This window comes from Somniosus microcephalus, unplaced genomic scaffold (genome assembly GCF_052327205.1).
Source record: "Somniosus microcephalus isolate GS21.2 unplaced genomic scaffold, FLI_Smic_1.0 unresolved_chr2, whole genome shotgun sequence".
NCBI classification, from domain to species: domain Eukaryota; kingdom Metazoa; phylum Chordata; class Chondrichthyes; order Squaliformes; family Somniosidae; genus Somniosus; species Somniosus microcephalus.
This window is the reverse complement of record NW_028225180.1, coordinates 24,195,150-24,208,030: the sequence shown is the minus strand read 5'-3', so window position 1 is coordinate 24,208,030 and position 12,881 is coordinate 24,195,150. Positions and strand designations below refer to the sequence as shown.

The following is a 12,881-nucleotide window of genomic DNA, read 5'->3' as shown; positions in this document are numbered from 1 at the left end:
ATAAGAAAAGAGTATATACAAATTATATATGAATGTATATTTATACACTCAGGAATATATCTGTTTTCTACACTGTATGGATAGATCAGTGTTTTATGTGTTCAACCATGAATGTTTTTCGATGCTTTGGCAACATAAGATGTACCTTGTCATCATGCCAATAAAGCGATTTGAATTGAATTGAATTGAACAGTGCTATGCATTTGAAGAATGAGGCAGGGGCGCAGTTCACCACTCAGATTGTGTCTCATCCCCCGTTACCTGCCTTAGGCTCTTCAATAGTCACCTCACAACTACAACAGAGCAACTTTCCCATGCTAAAACGTCCCAAGGCAACTCAGTTACACTCTATCTCTCTCTCAGTCTCTCTGCCTCCTTCTTTCTATATTTCTCCCTCTTTGTGTCTCTACCACTCTCTCTCTATCTTTCTCTCTATCTTTCTGTCACTCTCTGTCACTCCCTTTCTACCTCTTTCTCTTTTTCTCTGTGCCTCTCTCACTTTCTCTCTGTTTCTCACTCTCATTTTACCTCTCTCTCTCTCACTTGTTCTCTCTCTCTCTCTCTCTCAGTTTCTCTCTCTCCTCTCTCTTTCTCTCTCTCAATTTCTCTGTCACTTTCTCTCTCTCTCTTTCTCTCAGTTTCTCTCAATTTTTCTCTACCTCACTTTCTCTCTCTCTCTCTCACTTTCTCTCTCACTTTCTCTCTCTCGCGTTGACTATCTCAATTGTTCTCTCACTTGCTCTCCCTCTCTCACTTTCTCTCTCTTTTTCGCTCTCACACTCTCTTTCTCTCTCTCTCTCTCTGTTTCTCTCTCTCATTTTCTCTCTCTCGCTTTCTCTCTATCTTTTTCTCTCTCACTTTCTCTCTCTCACTCTCACTTTCTCTCTCTCACTCTCACTTTCTCTCCTACTCAATTTCTCTCTCTCACTTTCGCTACCTCCTCTCTCTTTCTCTCTCTTTCACTCTCTCACTTTCTCTCTCTCTCATTTTCTCTCCCTCCATCCCTTTCTCTCTATCTCTCTTGCTCTCACTTTCTCGTTCTCTCTCTCGCACACTTTCTCTCTCACTCACATTCTATCTCTCTTGCTTTATTACTCTCACTTTCTCTATCACATTCTCTATCACTTTCTCTCTCTCCCTTTCTCACTCTCGCTCACTGTCTCTCTCTTTCTCTCTTGCTCTTTTTACTCTCTCTCACTTTCACTCTCTCTTTCTCTCTCTCTCTCTCCTTCTCTGAGTTTTCTCTCTCTTTCTTTAACACTCTCACATTCTCTCTCTCACTTTCTCTTTTTCTCTCTCTTACTTTCTCTCTCCCTCTCTCTGACTTGCACTCGCTCTCTCACTTTCTCTCTCTCTCCCTTTCTCACTCTGTCTCTCCCTCTTCCCTCTATCTCCTTCCCTCCCTTTCTCTCTCCTCTCCCTTCCCAATCTGTCTCTCCCATTTCCCCTCTCTCATTTCACACTCCTCCATCCGCCTCTCTCTCCCCTTCCCCTCGCTCTCCCTCCCTCCTCTCTTCTCTTCTCTCCCTCTCTCTTCTTTTCACTCTGTCTCTCTGCTTAACTCTCTCTCTCCCATTCCGCCTCTCTCCTTCCATCTCTCCACTTCCCCTCCCTCTATTGCCTTCCCTCTCCACTTCACCCACACTCTCTCCCCTTCCCCTCCCTCTATCTCCTTCCCTCTCTCCACTTCACCCACACTCTCTCCCCTTCCCTTTTCTCTCTCCCTCCTTCTACTTTCCCCAAGAGGAAAGGACAGAGTGAGAGGGGGAAAGAGAGAGGAAAGGGGAGAGAGTAGGAGGAAGGGAAGTGGTGACAGAGCGGGGAAAGTGTAGAGAGAGGAGGTGAAGGGGAGGTGGGGAAGGTGAGAGAGAGGCGGAGGGAGAGAGAGAGTGAAGAGGGATGTGTAGAGAGAGGGTGAAGGGGAAAGAGAGAGAGGGGTAAGGAGGAGAGAGAGGCAAAGAGTGGGAGTTCAGGGGAATTGAACAGAAGGAGAGGGGGAGGTGGAGATGGGGAAGGGAGAGAGAGCCTGTTCTCGGGTTGGGCTCGGAGCTATTTCATACTTAAAAGTAAACATGCTGTGAATTAACAGTGAGTTTAGAAACAGAAGCTAAATTTGTAGAGGTAGTGGGGAAAATGCTAGAGTCCATTATAAAAGATGTAATTGAATAGCACTTGGAAAACAGTGACAGGATCGGACAAAGTCAACATGGATATACAAAAGGTAAATCATGCTTGACTAATCTTGACTAATTTACTGGAATTTTTTGAGGATGTAACTGGTAGAATAGATAAGGGAGAACCAGTGGATGTGGTGTATTTGGACTTTCAGAAGGCTTTCGATAAGGTCCCGCATAAGAGATTAGCATGTAAATGTAAGGCACATGGGATTGGGGCAAAGTACTGACTTGGATAGAGAACTGGTTGGCAGACAGAAAGCAAAGAGTTGGAATAAACGGGTCGTTTTCCGAGTGGCAGGCAGTGGCAAGTGGGGTACCGCAGGGGTCAGTCCTAGGAACCCAGCTATTCACAATATATATTAATGATCTAGACGAGGGAACTAGATGTAATATCTCCAAGTTTGCAGATGACACAAAGCTAGGTGGGCGTGTGTGCTGTGAGGAGGATGCCGAGAAACTCCAGTATGATTTGGACAGGTTGGGTGATTGGGCAGATGTATGGCAGATGCAGTATAATGTGGATAAATGCGAGGTTTTCCACTCCGGTGGTAAAAACAGGAAGGCAGATTATTATCTGAACGGCAATCGATTGGGAGAAGGGGAAGTGCAACGAGATCTGGGTGTCCTTGTGCACCAGTCACTGAAGGTAAGCATGCAGGTGCAGCAGGCGGTTAAGAAGGCAAATGGTATGTTGGCCTTCGTAGTGAGAGGGTTCGAGTACAGGAGCAAAGATGTCTTGCTACAGTTGTACAGGGCCCTGGTGAGACCACACCTTGAGCATTGTGTGCAGTTTTGGTCGCCTTATCTGAGGAAGGATGCAATTGCCATGGAGGGAGTGCAGCGAAGATTTACCAGACTGATACCTGGGATGGCAGGAATGACGTATAAGGAGAGATTGGGTCGATTGGGCTTATACTCGCTGGAGTTTAGAAGAATGAGAGGGGACCTCATTGAACTTATAAATTTCTAACATGACTAGAAAGACTAGATGCAGGAAGGATGTTCCTGATGGCGGGGGAGTCCAGAACCAGGGGTCACAGTCTAAGGATAAGGGGTAAGCCATTTAGGGCTGAGATGAGGAGGAATTTCTTCACCCAGAGAGTGGTGAACCTGTGGAATTCTCTACCACAGAAGGCAGTTGAGGCCAATTCATTAACTATATTCAAGAAGGAGTTAGATATATTTCTTAAGGCTAAAGGGATCGGGGGAGAAAGCAGGGACCGGGTACTGAGTTGGAAGATCAGCCATGATCTCATTGAATGGCGGAGCAGGCTCGAGGGGCCGAATGGCCTACTCCTGCTCCTATCTTCTATGCTTCTCCCTCTCTCTGTCCCATTCCGCTTCTCTCCTTCCATCTCTCCACTTCCCCTCTATCTCCCCTTCACCCACACACTCTCTCCTTCCCCTCTCTCTATCTCCTTCACTCTCTCCACTTCACCAACACTCTCTCCCCATCCTCCTTCTACTCTCCCCAAGAGGAAAGGACAGAGTGAGAGGGGGAAAGAGAGAGGGTAAGGTGAGAGAGTGAGCGAAGGAGGAGAGAGAGGCAAAGAGGGGGAGTACAGAGGAATTGAGCAGAAGGTAAGGGAGAGGTGGAGAGATTGGGAAGGGAGAGAGAGCCTGTTCTCGTGTTGGTCTCGGAGCTGTTTCATACTTAAAAGTAAACATGCTGTAAATTAACAAATTTGCATAGGCACCAGGGAGATTTGAACTCACGACCGCTGGTTTGACAAGACTAGTGCTCTAACCCCTGAGCTGTGGAGCCATCTGCATTGGATTGCTTCTCATTCCAGTTAGTGCTGTGCGTTTGAAGAATGAGGCAGGGCGCAGTTCACCACTCAGATTGTGTCTCATCCCCCGATACCTGCCTCAGGCTCTTCAATAGTCACCTCTCAACAACAATAGAGCAACTTACACGTACTAAAACGTCCCAAGGCAACTCAGACTCTCTGCCTCCTTCTTTCTATATTTCTCCCTCTTTGTGTCTCTACCACACTCTCTATCTTTCTGTCACTCCCTTTCTATCTCTGTCGTTCTATCACATTCTCTTTTTCTCTTTGTCTCTCTCACTTTTTTTCTCTGTATCTCTCTCTCATTTTTTCTCTCTCTCACTTTCTCTCTCCCACATTCTCTCGATCTCACTCTCCTTTCTCTCTTTATCACTCTCACTCTCGCTCCTTCGCCCTTCCTCAGTCTCTTTGCTCATTCTCCATCCGCCCTTCTCTCATCTCTTCTCTCGCTCTCTCCCCCTCTTTCCGTCTCTCCGCTTCCCTCTCTCTCTCCACTCTGTCTTTCCGCCTTCCTCCTTCCAGCTGTCCACTACACCCTCTCTCTCCCTTTCGCCTCTTCTCTCCCCATCCTCCTCTCCCTTTCCTACTTCTACTCTCCCCAAGAGGAAAGGACAGAGTGAGAGGGGGAAAGAGAGAGGAAAGGGGAGAGATTCGGAGGAAGGGAAGTGATGAAATGGTAGAGAGAGGGGGTGAAGGTGAGAGAGGGGGGAAGATTACAAGGGGGCTGTGCAGCGAGAAGGTGAATGGGAGAGAGAGAGGTGTAAGGAAGAGAGAAACAGGCAAAGAGGGGGAGTACAGGGGAATTGAACGGAAGGAGAGGGAGAGGTGGAGATTGAGACTGTTCTTGTGTTGGTCTCGGAGCTGTTTCATATTTAAAATTAAACATGCTGTGAATTAACAAATTTGCACAGGCCCCAGTGAGATTTGAACTCACGACTCCTGGTTTACAAGACCAGTGCTCTAACCCCTGAGCTATGGAGCCACCTGTACTAGATTGTTTCTCATTCCAGTTGGTGCTGTGTGTATGAAGAATGAGGCAGGGCGCAGTTCACCACTCAGATTGTGTCTCATCCCCCGATACCTGCTTCAGGCTCTTCAATACTCACCTCTCAACTACAATAGAGCAACTTACATGTACTAAAACGTCCCATGGCAACTCAGTTACACTCTCGATAGCAAAATACTGCAGATCACAGAAACCCCACTGTGCAGATAGAGGCCATTTCCGCCCATCGAGCCTGCACCGACACATATCCCACCCGATCCCCACGTCTTTAATCCCCCTAACGGTCAATTTATCATAGCCAATCAACCTAACCGCACATCTTTGGACTGTGGGAGGAAACCAGAGCACCCGGAGGAAACCCACGCAAACACGGGGAGAATGTGCAAACTCCACACAGACAGTCACCCGAGGCCGGATTCGAACCCGGGTCCCTGGCGCTGTGAGGCAACAGTGCTAACCACTATGCCACCGTGCTGCTGAAAATCTGAAATAACAACAGAAAAGGATGGAAAAACTGAGCAGGCCAGATCCTTGGAGAGAAATTATAGAGTCAACGTTTTCGGGTCCGCACTGAACACAGGGCTCACACAGAACACAAGGCCCGCACTGAACACAGGGGCCTTAGTGAACACAAGGCCCTCACCGAACACCGGGCCTGCTTTACTCTCCCCCTTGTTCTCTCCCCACCTCCCTCCTTCCAGCTGTCCATTTCCCCTCTTTATCTCCTTCCCTTTTCTCTCTCCCCTACACACTCTCTCCCTTTCACCTCTCTCTCCCCATCCTCCTTCTACTCTCCCCAAGAGGAAAGGACAGAGTGAGAGGGGGAAAGAGAGAGGAAAGGGGAGAGAGTAGGAGGAAGGGAAGTGGTGAGAGAGAGGTGACTGGGAGCTGAGAGAGAGGCAAAGAGGGGGAATTGAATAGAAAGAGAGGGAGAAATGGTGATTAAGATCCTGATCTTGTGTTGGCCTCAGAGCTTTTTCATACTTCAAAGTTAACATGCTGTAAATTAATAAATTTGCAGAGGCCCCAGGAAGATTTGAACTCACGACTCCTGGTTTACAAGACCAGTGTTCTAACCACTGAGCTACAGAGCCACCTGCATTGGAGCGTTTCTCATTCCAGTTAGTGCTGTGTTTTTGAAGAATGAGGCAGGGCGCAGTTCATCACTCAGATTGTGTCTCATCCCCCGATATCTGCCTCTGGCTCTTCAATAGTCGCCTCTCAACAACAATAGAGCAAGTTTCACGTACTAAAACGTCCCAAGGCAACTCAGTTACACTCATCTCTCTCTCAGTCTCTCTGCCTCCTTCTTTCTATATTTCTCCCTCTTTGTGTCTCCACCACTCTCTCTCTATCTTTCTGTCACTCTCTGTCCCTTTCTAGCTCTTTCTCTTTTTCTCTGTGGCGCTCTCACTTTCTCTCTCTTTCTCTCTCCCTCTCTGTTACTTTTACTCTCTCTCCCCTTCGCCCTTCCTCAGTCTCATTGCTCTTCCTCCATCCGCCCTTCTCTCATCTATTCTCTCACACTCTCCACTTTCCCGCTCTCTCCCCTTCTCACTCTGTCTCTTGCCCCCTTCCACCTCTCTCCTTCTGTAGGGGGGCATCTTTTAACTGGTTTACGGTAATTTGCCTGGTCAGGCAGCTTTGCCCACACCCTGACCAATGCCAACCTTTTACCTGGTTTACGGTAATTTACCTGGTCAGCAGCCTTTGCCTGCTACCCTTAAACCAATTCAAACAGCGGTTTCAAATCGCTACCCCACCTTCCAGTTCTGACTGAAGGACTTATAATTAATGATATATTAAAAGCAGACAAGTGGTCTGGGTGTGAGAAAGTCAAACTTTATTAACCTAAAGAAACTGTAATCAAATTTAAACTATACCACATGAACACAGTAATTACAGTAAAATTGCTTAAATGGGGGAAGGCAGACGGCAAAAACGAGGGATTGATGGCTACAATGTTGATTAAACAATCTTAGCAATTTCCCCTAAATCACCCCCCCCCTAACTCCTGACTAGGTGGCCTTGCTGAGGAGTCAGAAACCCTGCTCACCTGTGGTCCAGCGAAGTAAGAGAGAGAGATAGCTTCTCAGGAGCTATCTTTTATATCCTGCCAACTCCTGTTTGGCGCTGAAAAGGTCTGTGTGCCAAATTCGCGCCCAAAAGTTCCAATACACAAAAGAAAGCCATGACTGGCTGATTCAAAGTGAGCGATTTAATGTGTCTGCACTCTGGGGCCAAAGTGTACCCGCCCACATCCAGAGTTCACCTGGGCTAAAACAAAAGGGAATCCAACTGCCTTATTGTTTAGAATTGGGTGATTCAAAAACCCATTCATTCCTAAACTGTTGCATATCAAAAGTCCTTTTCCTGAGTTTAGATGTATCTATTGTGTGTAAGTGCTTTGAATGGGTTTGGATTTTCTGTGTAAATAGAAGCCAATTGTTCTGCGGTTTCGGTTCAAGTGGGCTAATCCCTTAAGTAAATAAACATCCTGCAGTTTCGTATAAACAAACCTTGCCTCTCCACAAAAGGGAAACTCCCTGGTTTGATTGACAGGTCTTTCACACAGACACATTACAAGCTGTACAAGCTGCTTTTCCAAGCCGCACTGTTCTTGGCCAATGCTTTCTGACGGCCATTTTAAAACCTTTTTGTGATGGACCAGGCTCAAGGGCACAAATTCAAATCAAATATACTGTCTTAATGTGTGCGAATATTTCCACAGAACTCCTCGATTCCGGTGTTGTCCACGTGCTGTCCATCTCATAGCAGTCTTTCGTGGCTCTGAGTATGCTTTAAAAACATTGATCCAACCCAGAGGCAATTCAAAACACATAATTCTTCAACCACGATGTGGACCAATATTTCCCGATCTTCAAGGAAAATAGGGGAATTTTGCGAACCCCTACACTTCCCCTCTCTCTATCTCCTTCCCTCTCACCCCTTCCCTTCATTCTTCTCTTCCCTCCCCTTCTAACTCTGTCACTCCCTCTTGCCTCTGATCTCCTTCCGTCCCCTTCTCTCCCTTCCCACTTTGTCTCCCCTGTTTCCCCTCTCTCATTTCCCCCTCCTCCATCTGCCTCCTTCTCCCCTTCCCCTCGCTCTATCTCACCTTCCCGCTCTCGGCATCCCCCTCTCCAACTCCCACCTCTCTCTCCCTTTCTCCTCCCTCTTCTTTTCTCTTCTCTCCTCACGCTGTCTTACCGCCTCCCTCCTTCCAGCTGTCCACTTCCCCTCTCTCTATCTCTTTCCCTTCACCTCTTCTCTCCCCATCCTCCTCCTTCTACTCTCCCCAAGAGGAAAGGACAGAGTGAGAGAGGAAAGGGGAGAGATGTGGTGAGAGAGAGGCAGGCAAAGTGGGGAGTACAGGGGAATTGAACGGAAGGAGGGAGAGAGATGTAGATTGGGAAGGGAGAGAGAGCCTGTTCTCGTGTTGGTCTCGGAGCTGTTTCACACTTAAAAGTAAACATGCTGTGAATTAACAAATTTGCAGAGGCACCAGTGAGATTTGAACTCACGACCCCTAGTTTAAATAAGACGACTGCTCTAACCCCTGAGCTATGGAGCCACCTGCACTGAATTGCTTCTCATTCCAGTTAGTGCTGTGTGTTTGAAGAATGAGGCAGGGCGCAGTTCACCACTCAGATTGTGTCTCATCCCCCAATACCTGCCTCAGGCTCTTCAATAGTCACCTCTCAACAACAATAGAGCAACCTTCACGTACTAAAACGTTCCAAGGCAACTCAGTTACATTCTATCTCCCTCTCAATCTCTCTGCCTCCTTCTTTCTATATTTCTCCCTCTTTGTGTCTCTACCACTCTCTCTCTATCTTTCTGTCACTCCCTTTCTATCTCTCTCTTTCTCTCTCACTCACTTTCCCTCTCTCTATTTCTCTTTCTCTCTCTCACTTTTGCGACCTCCTCTCTCTTTCTCTCTCCCTCTCTCCTCTTTGCTTCCCTCTTTCTCTCCCATTCCGCCTCTCTCCTTCCATCTCTCCATCTCCTTCCCTGTCTCCCCTTTCCCCACAGTCTCTCTCCTTCCATTTCCCCACACTCTCTCACCTTCCCCTCTCTCTATCCATTTCCCCACACTCTCTCCCCTTCCCCTCTCTCTATCCCTTTCCCCACACTCTCTCTCCTTCCCCTCTCTCTATCCCTTTCCCCACACACTCTCTCCTTCCCCTCTCTCTATCCCTTTCCCCACACTCTCTCTCCTTCCCCTCTCTATCCCTTTCCCCACACTCTCTCTCCTTCCCCTCTCTCTATCCCTTTCCCACACTCTCTCCCCTTCCCCTCTCTCTATCCCTTTCCCCACACTCTCTCCTTCCCCTCTCTCTATCCCTTTCCCCACACTCTCTCTCCTTCCCCTCTCTCTATCCCTTTCCCCACACACTCTTTCCTTCCCCTCTCTCTATCCCTTTCCCCACACTCTCTCTCCTTCCCCTCTCTCTATCTCTTTCCCACATTCTCTCTCCTTCCCCTCTCTATCCCTTTCCCCACACTCACCCTCCTTCCCCTCTCTCTATCCCTTTCCCCACACTCTCTCTCCTTCCCCTCTCTATCCCTTTCCCCACACTCTCTCTCCTTCCCCTCTCTCTATCCCTTTCCCCACACTCTCTCCCCTTCCCCTCTCTCTATCCCTTTCCCCACACTCTCTCTCCTTCCCCTCTCTCTATCCCTTTCCCCACACTCTCTCTCCTTTCCCTCTCTCGATCTCTTTCCCCACACTCTCTCTCCTTCCCCTCTCTCTATCCCTTTCCCCACACTCTCTCTCTTTCCCCTCTCTCTATCCCTTTCCCCAAACTCTCTCCCCTTCCCCTCTCTCTATCCCTTTCCCCACACTCTCTCTCCTTCCCCTCTCTCTATCTCTTTCCCCACACTCTCTCTCCTTCCCCTCTCTCTGTCCCTTTCCCCACACTCTCTCTCCTTCCCCTCTCTCTATCCCTTTCCCCACACTCTCTCTCCTTCCCCTCTCTCTATCCCTTTCCCCACACTCTCTCCCCTTCCCCTCTCTCTATCCCTTTCCCCACACACTCTCTCCTTCCCCTCTCTCTATCCCTTTCCCCACACTCTCTCTCCTTCCCCTCTCTCTATCCCTTTCCCCACACTCTCTCCCCTTCCCCTCTCTCTATCCCTTTCCCCACACTCTCTCTCCTTCCCCTCTCTCTATCTCTTTCCCCACACTCTCTCTCCTTCCCCTCTCTCTATCCCTTTCCCCACACTCTCTCTCCTTCCCCTCTCTCTATCCCTTTCCCCACACTCTCTCTCCTTCCCCTCTCTCTATCCCTTTCCCCACACTCCCTCTCCTTCCCCTCTCTCTATCTCTTTCCCCGCACTCTCTCCCCTTCCCCTCTCTCTACCCCTTTCCCCACACTCTCTCTCCTTCCCCTCTCTCTATCCCTTTCCCCACACTCTCTCTCTATCCCTTTACCCACACTCTCTCTCCTTCCCCTCTCTCTATCCCTTTCCCCACACTCTCTCTCCTTCCCCTCTCTCTATCCCTTTCCCCACACACTCTCTCCTTCCCCTCTCTCTATCTCTTTCCCCACACTCTCTCCCCTCTCTCTATCCCTTTCCCTACACTCTCTCTCCTTCCCCTCACTCTATCTCTTTCCCCACACTCTCTCTCCTTCCCCTCTCTGTATCCCTTTCCCCACACTCTCTCCCCTTCCCCTCTCTCTATCCCTTTCCCCACACTCTCTCTCCTTCCCCTCTCTGTATCCCTTTCCCCACACTCTCTCTCCTTCCCCTCTCTCTATCCATTGCCCCACACTCTCTCTGCTTCCCCTCTCTCTATCTCTTTCCCCACACTCTCTCTCCTTCCCTTCTCTCTATCCCTTTCCCCACACTCTCTCTCCTTGCCCTCTCTCTATCCCTTTCCCCACACTCTCTCCCCTTCCCCTCTCTCTATCCCTTTCCCCACACTCTCTCCCCTTCCCCTCTCTCTATCCCTTTCCACACACTCTCTCCCCTTCCCCTCTCTCTATCCCTTTCCCCACACTCTCTCTCCTTCCCCTCTCTCTATCTCTGGCCCTCTCTGCACTTCACCCACAGTCTCTCTCCTTCCCTTTACTCTCCCTCTCCCCATCCGCCTTCTTGTCTCCCCAAGAGGAAAGGAGAGTGGGAGGGGGAAGGGTAGAGTGAGGAGGTGAAGAAGGTGAGAGAGAGAGGGGAATGTGTAGAGAGAGAGTGAAGGGTATTGTGTATATAACCTGTTCCACCTTAAGAGAGCTTAAGCCTGTTCCACCTTAAGAGATGTACTACTTTCTCAGGCTGCTGCAGACGTAATACCGGGGGTGAACACACCGGTATATAAGCACTGTGCAGTAATCTTGTATTCAGAATAGTCCCTACCTCCAACCAGTAAAGACCTGTTTTATTGTTACTGATTAAGTCTGAGTATTAATTACTTGAACAACTCACAGACTTAACACTGGCGACGAGTCTGATTCGGACCCTGCGGCAGTCACTCCACGGCAGCTTCGTCCACAGCCAGGATGTTGCAGAGAGGTTTCCACCCTCTCCACCCCACTGGAAGATATCCTGACCTCGGAGCCTCCATCGGCGACCGTCAGCTTCTTCTCCAGCTTGGTGGTGGGTAAGCCGTTGTCTGAGCCGGGCAGCGACGCGACAGGCAGTCGACCGCGTTGGCCACACGAACGGGGCTGGGGGAGCCGGAGGAATAGGGCGCGAGAGCCGCTTCGAGCGGGAGGCGTTTCGACAGAGCGATCGCATCTCCTGATAAGGGCCGAGAGCCGCGAGAGCGATCGCATCTCCAGATAAGGGCCGAGAGCCGCTTCGGTCGGGAGCCACTTCGCGATCCAGCGATCGCATCCGCTGATAAGGGCCGCACTCGGGCGATCGCGGCGAAGATAAGGGCCGCACTCGGGGGCTGAAGGGAGACGGCGTCGGGGGACGGGTGAAGACCGCCAAGCGCGGGAAAACCGCCATTTTGTGGGCGGAGGACGACGGCAAGTGCGGGAAGCCGCCATCTTTGATAACAAGTAAAGAAAATAAAATCTGAGAAATTGCAAATCTGATAAAGTACTACAATGCCTAAACACGGGAATATTAGCAACTTTGATAGTGACATCGAAGATTGGGCCATATATGTTGAACGAGTTAAAAATTATTGTAAGGCCAATAAAATTCGTGAGGCTGATAAAGCACTAACATTATTAAATTTAATGGGTGCGAAGACATACGGGCAATTGAAACACCTGTTATCACCAGATGAACCGGCGGATAAGACGTTCGATGAGATTTTTACTGTCCTGAAAGATCATCTAAACCCCATGCCTCTGATGCTAGCGGAACGATTTAAATTTTACGACAGAAGGCAGCTACAGCATGAAAGCAATGCTGAATATTTGCTGGAATTGCGTAAATTAGCGAAATATTGCCAGTTTGGAACGGGACTGACAGATGCACTACGAGACAATTTTGTGTGTGATTTATTTAAACAGGATACACAAAAGCGACTGCTCGAGGAGAATGAGCTGACGCTTGAGAAGGCGGTCACTATGGCAGCAGCACACGAAGCCGCAGCGAGAGGCACGGCAGTAATGCAGCTACGGTCACCGGAGCTCAGTGCACACAAATTGGGTGTGAGTTCTGGCAAATGTTATCGTTGTGGAAAGACAACGCATGATCAGAACCAGTGTTGGTTTAAAAACCAAGAATGTAGAACTTGTGGTAGGCTTGGACATATAGCTAGAGTATGCAGGTCAGGGAAGAAGACCAGCAACAAGAAGTCACCGCAAGGAAAATACGCAAAAGTACACAAGGTGGCCGAACAGGAGTCCGATTCAGACGCTAGCAGTAATGAACTGGCTGGCTTAAGCAGTATTGAACTGGCTAGCTTAAGGGTACTCCACGTTGGTAAAGGTGCAGACCTCCAGA

At 49.0% G+C, this 12,881-nt stretch overlaps 1 non-coding gene across 1 annotated transcript; it reads right to left on the bottom strand.

Moving 5' to 3' along the window:
• Nucleotides 1-4,876: 4,876 nt before the first annotated feature.
• trnat-ugu (transfer RNA threonine (anticodon UGU)) lies at nucleotides 4,877-4,949 on the bottom strand. The gene has a single exon. It is a non-coding gene; the product is annotated as a tRNA-Thr (tRNA).
• Nucleotides 4,950-12,881: the final 7,932 nt, after the last annotated feature.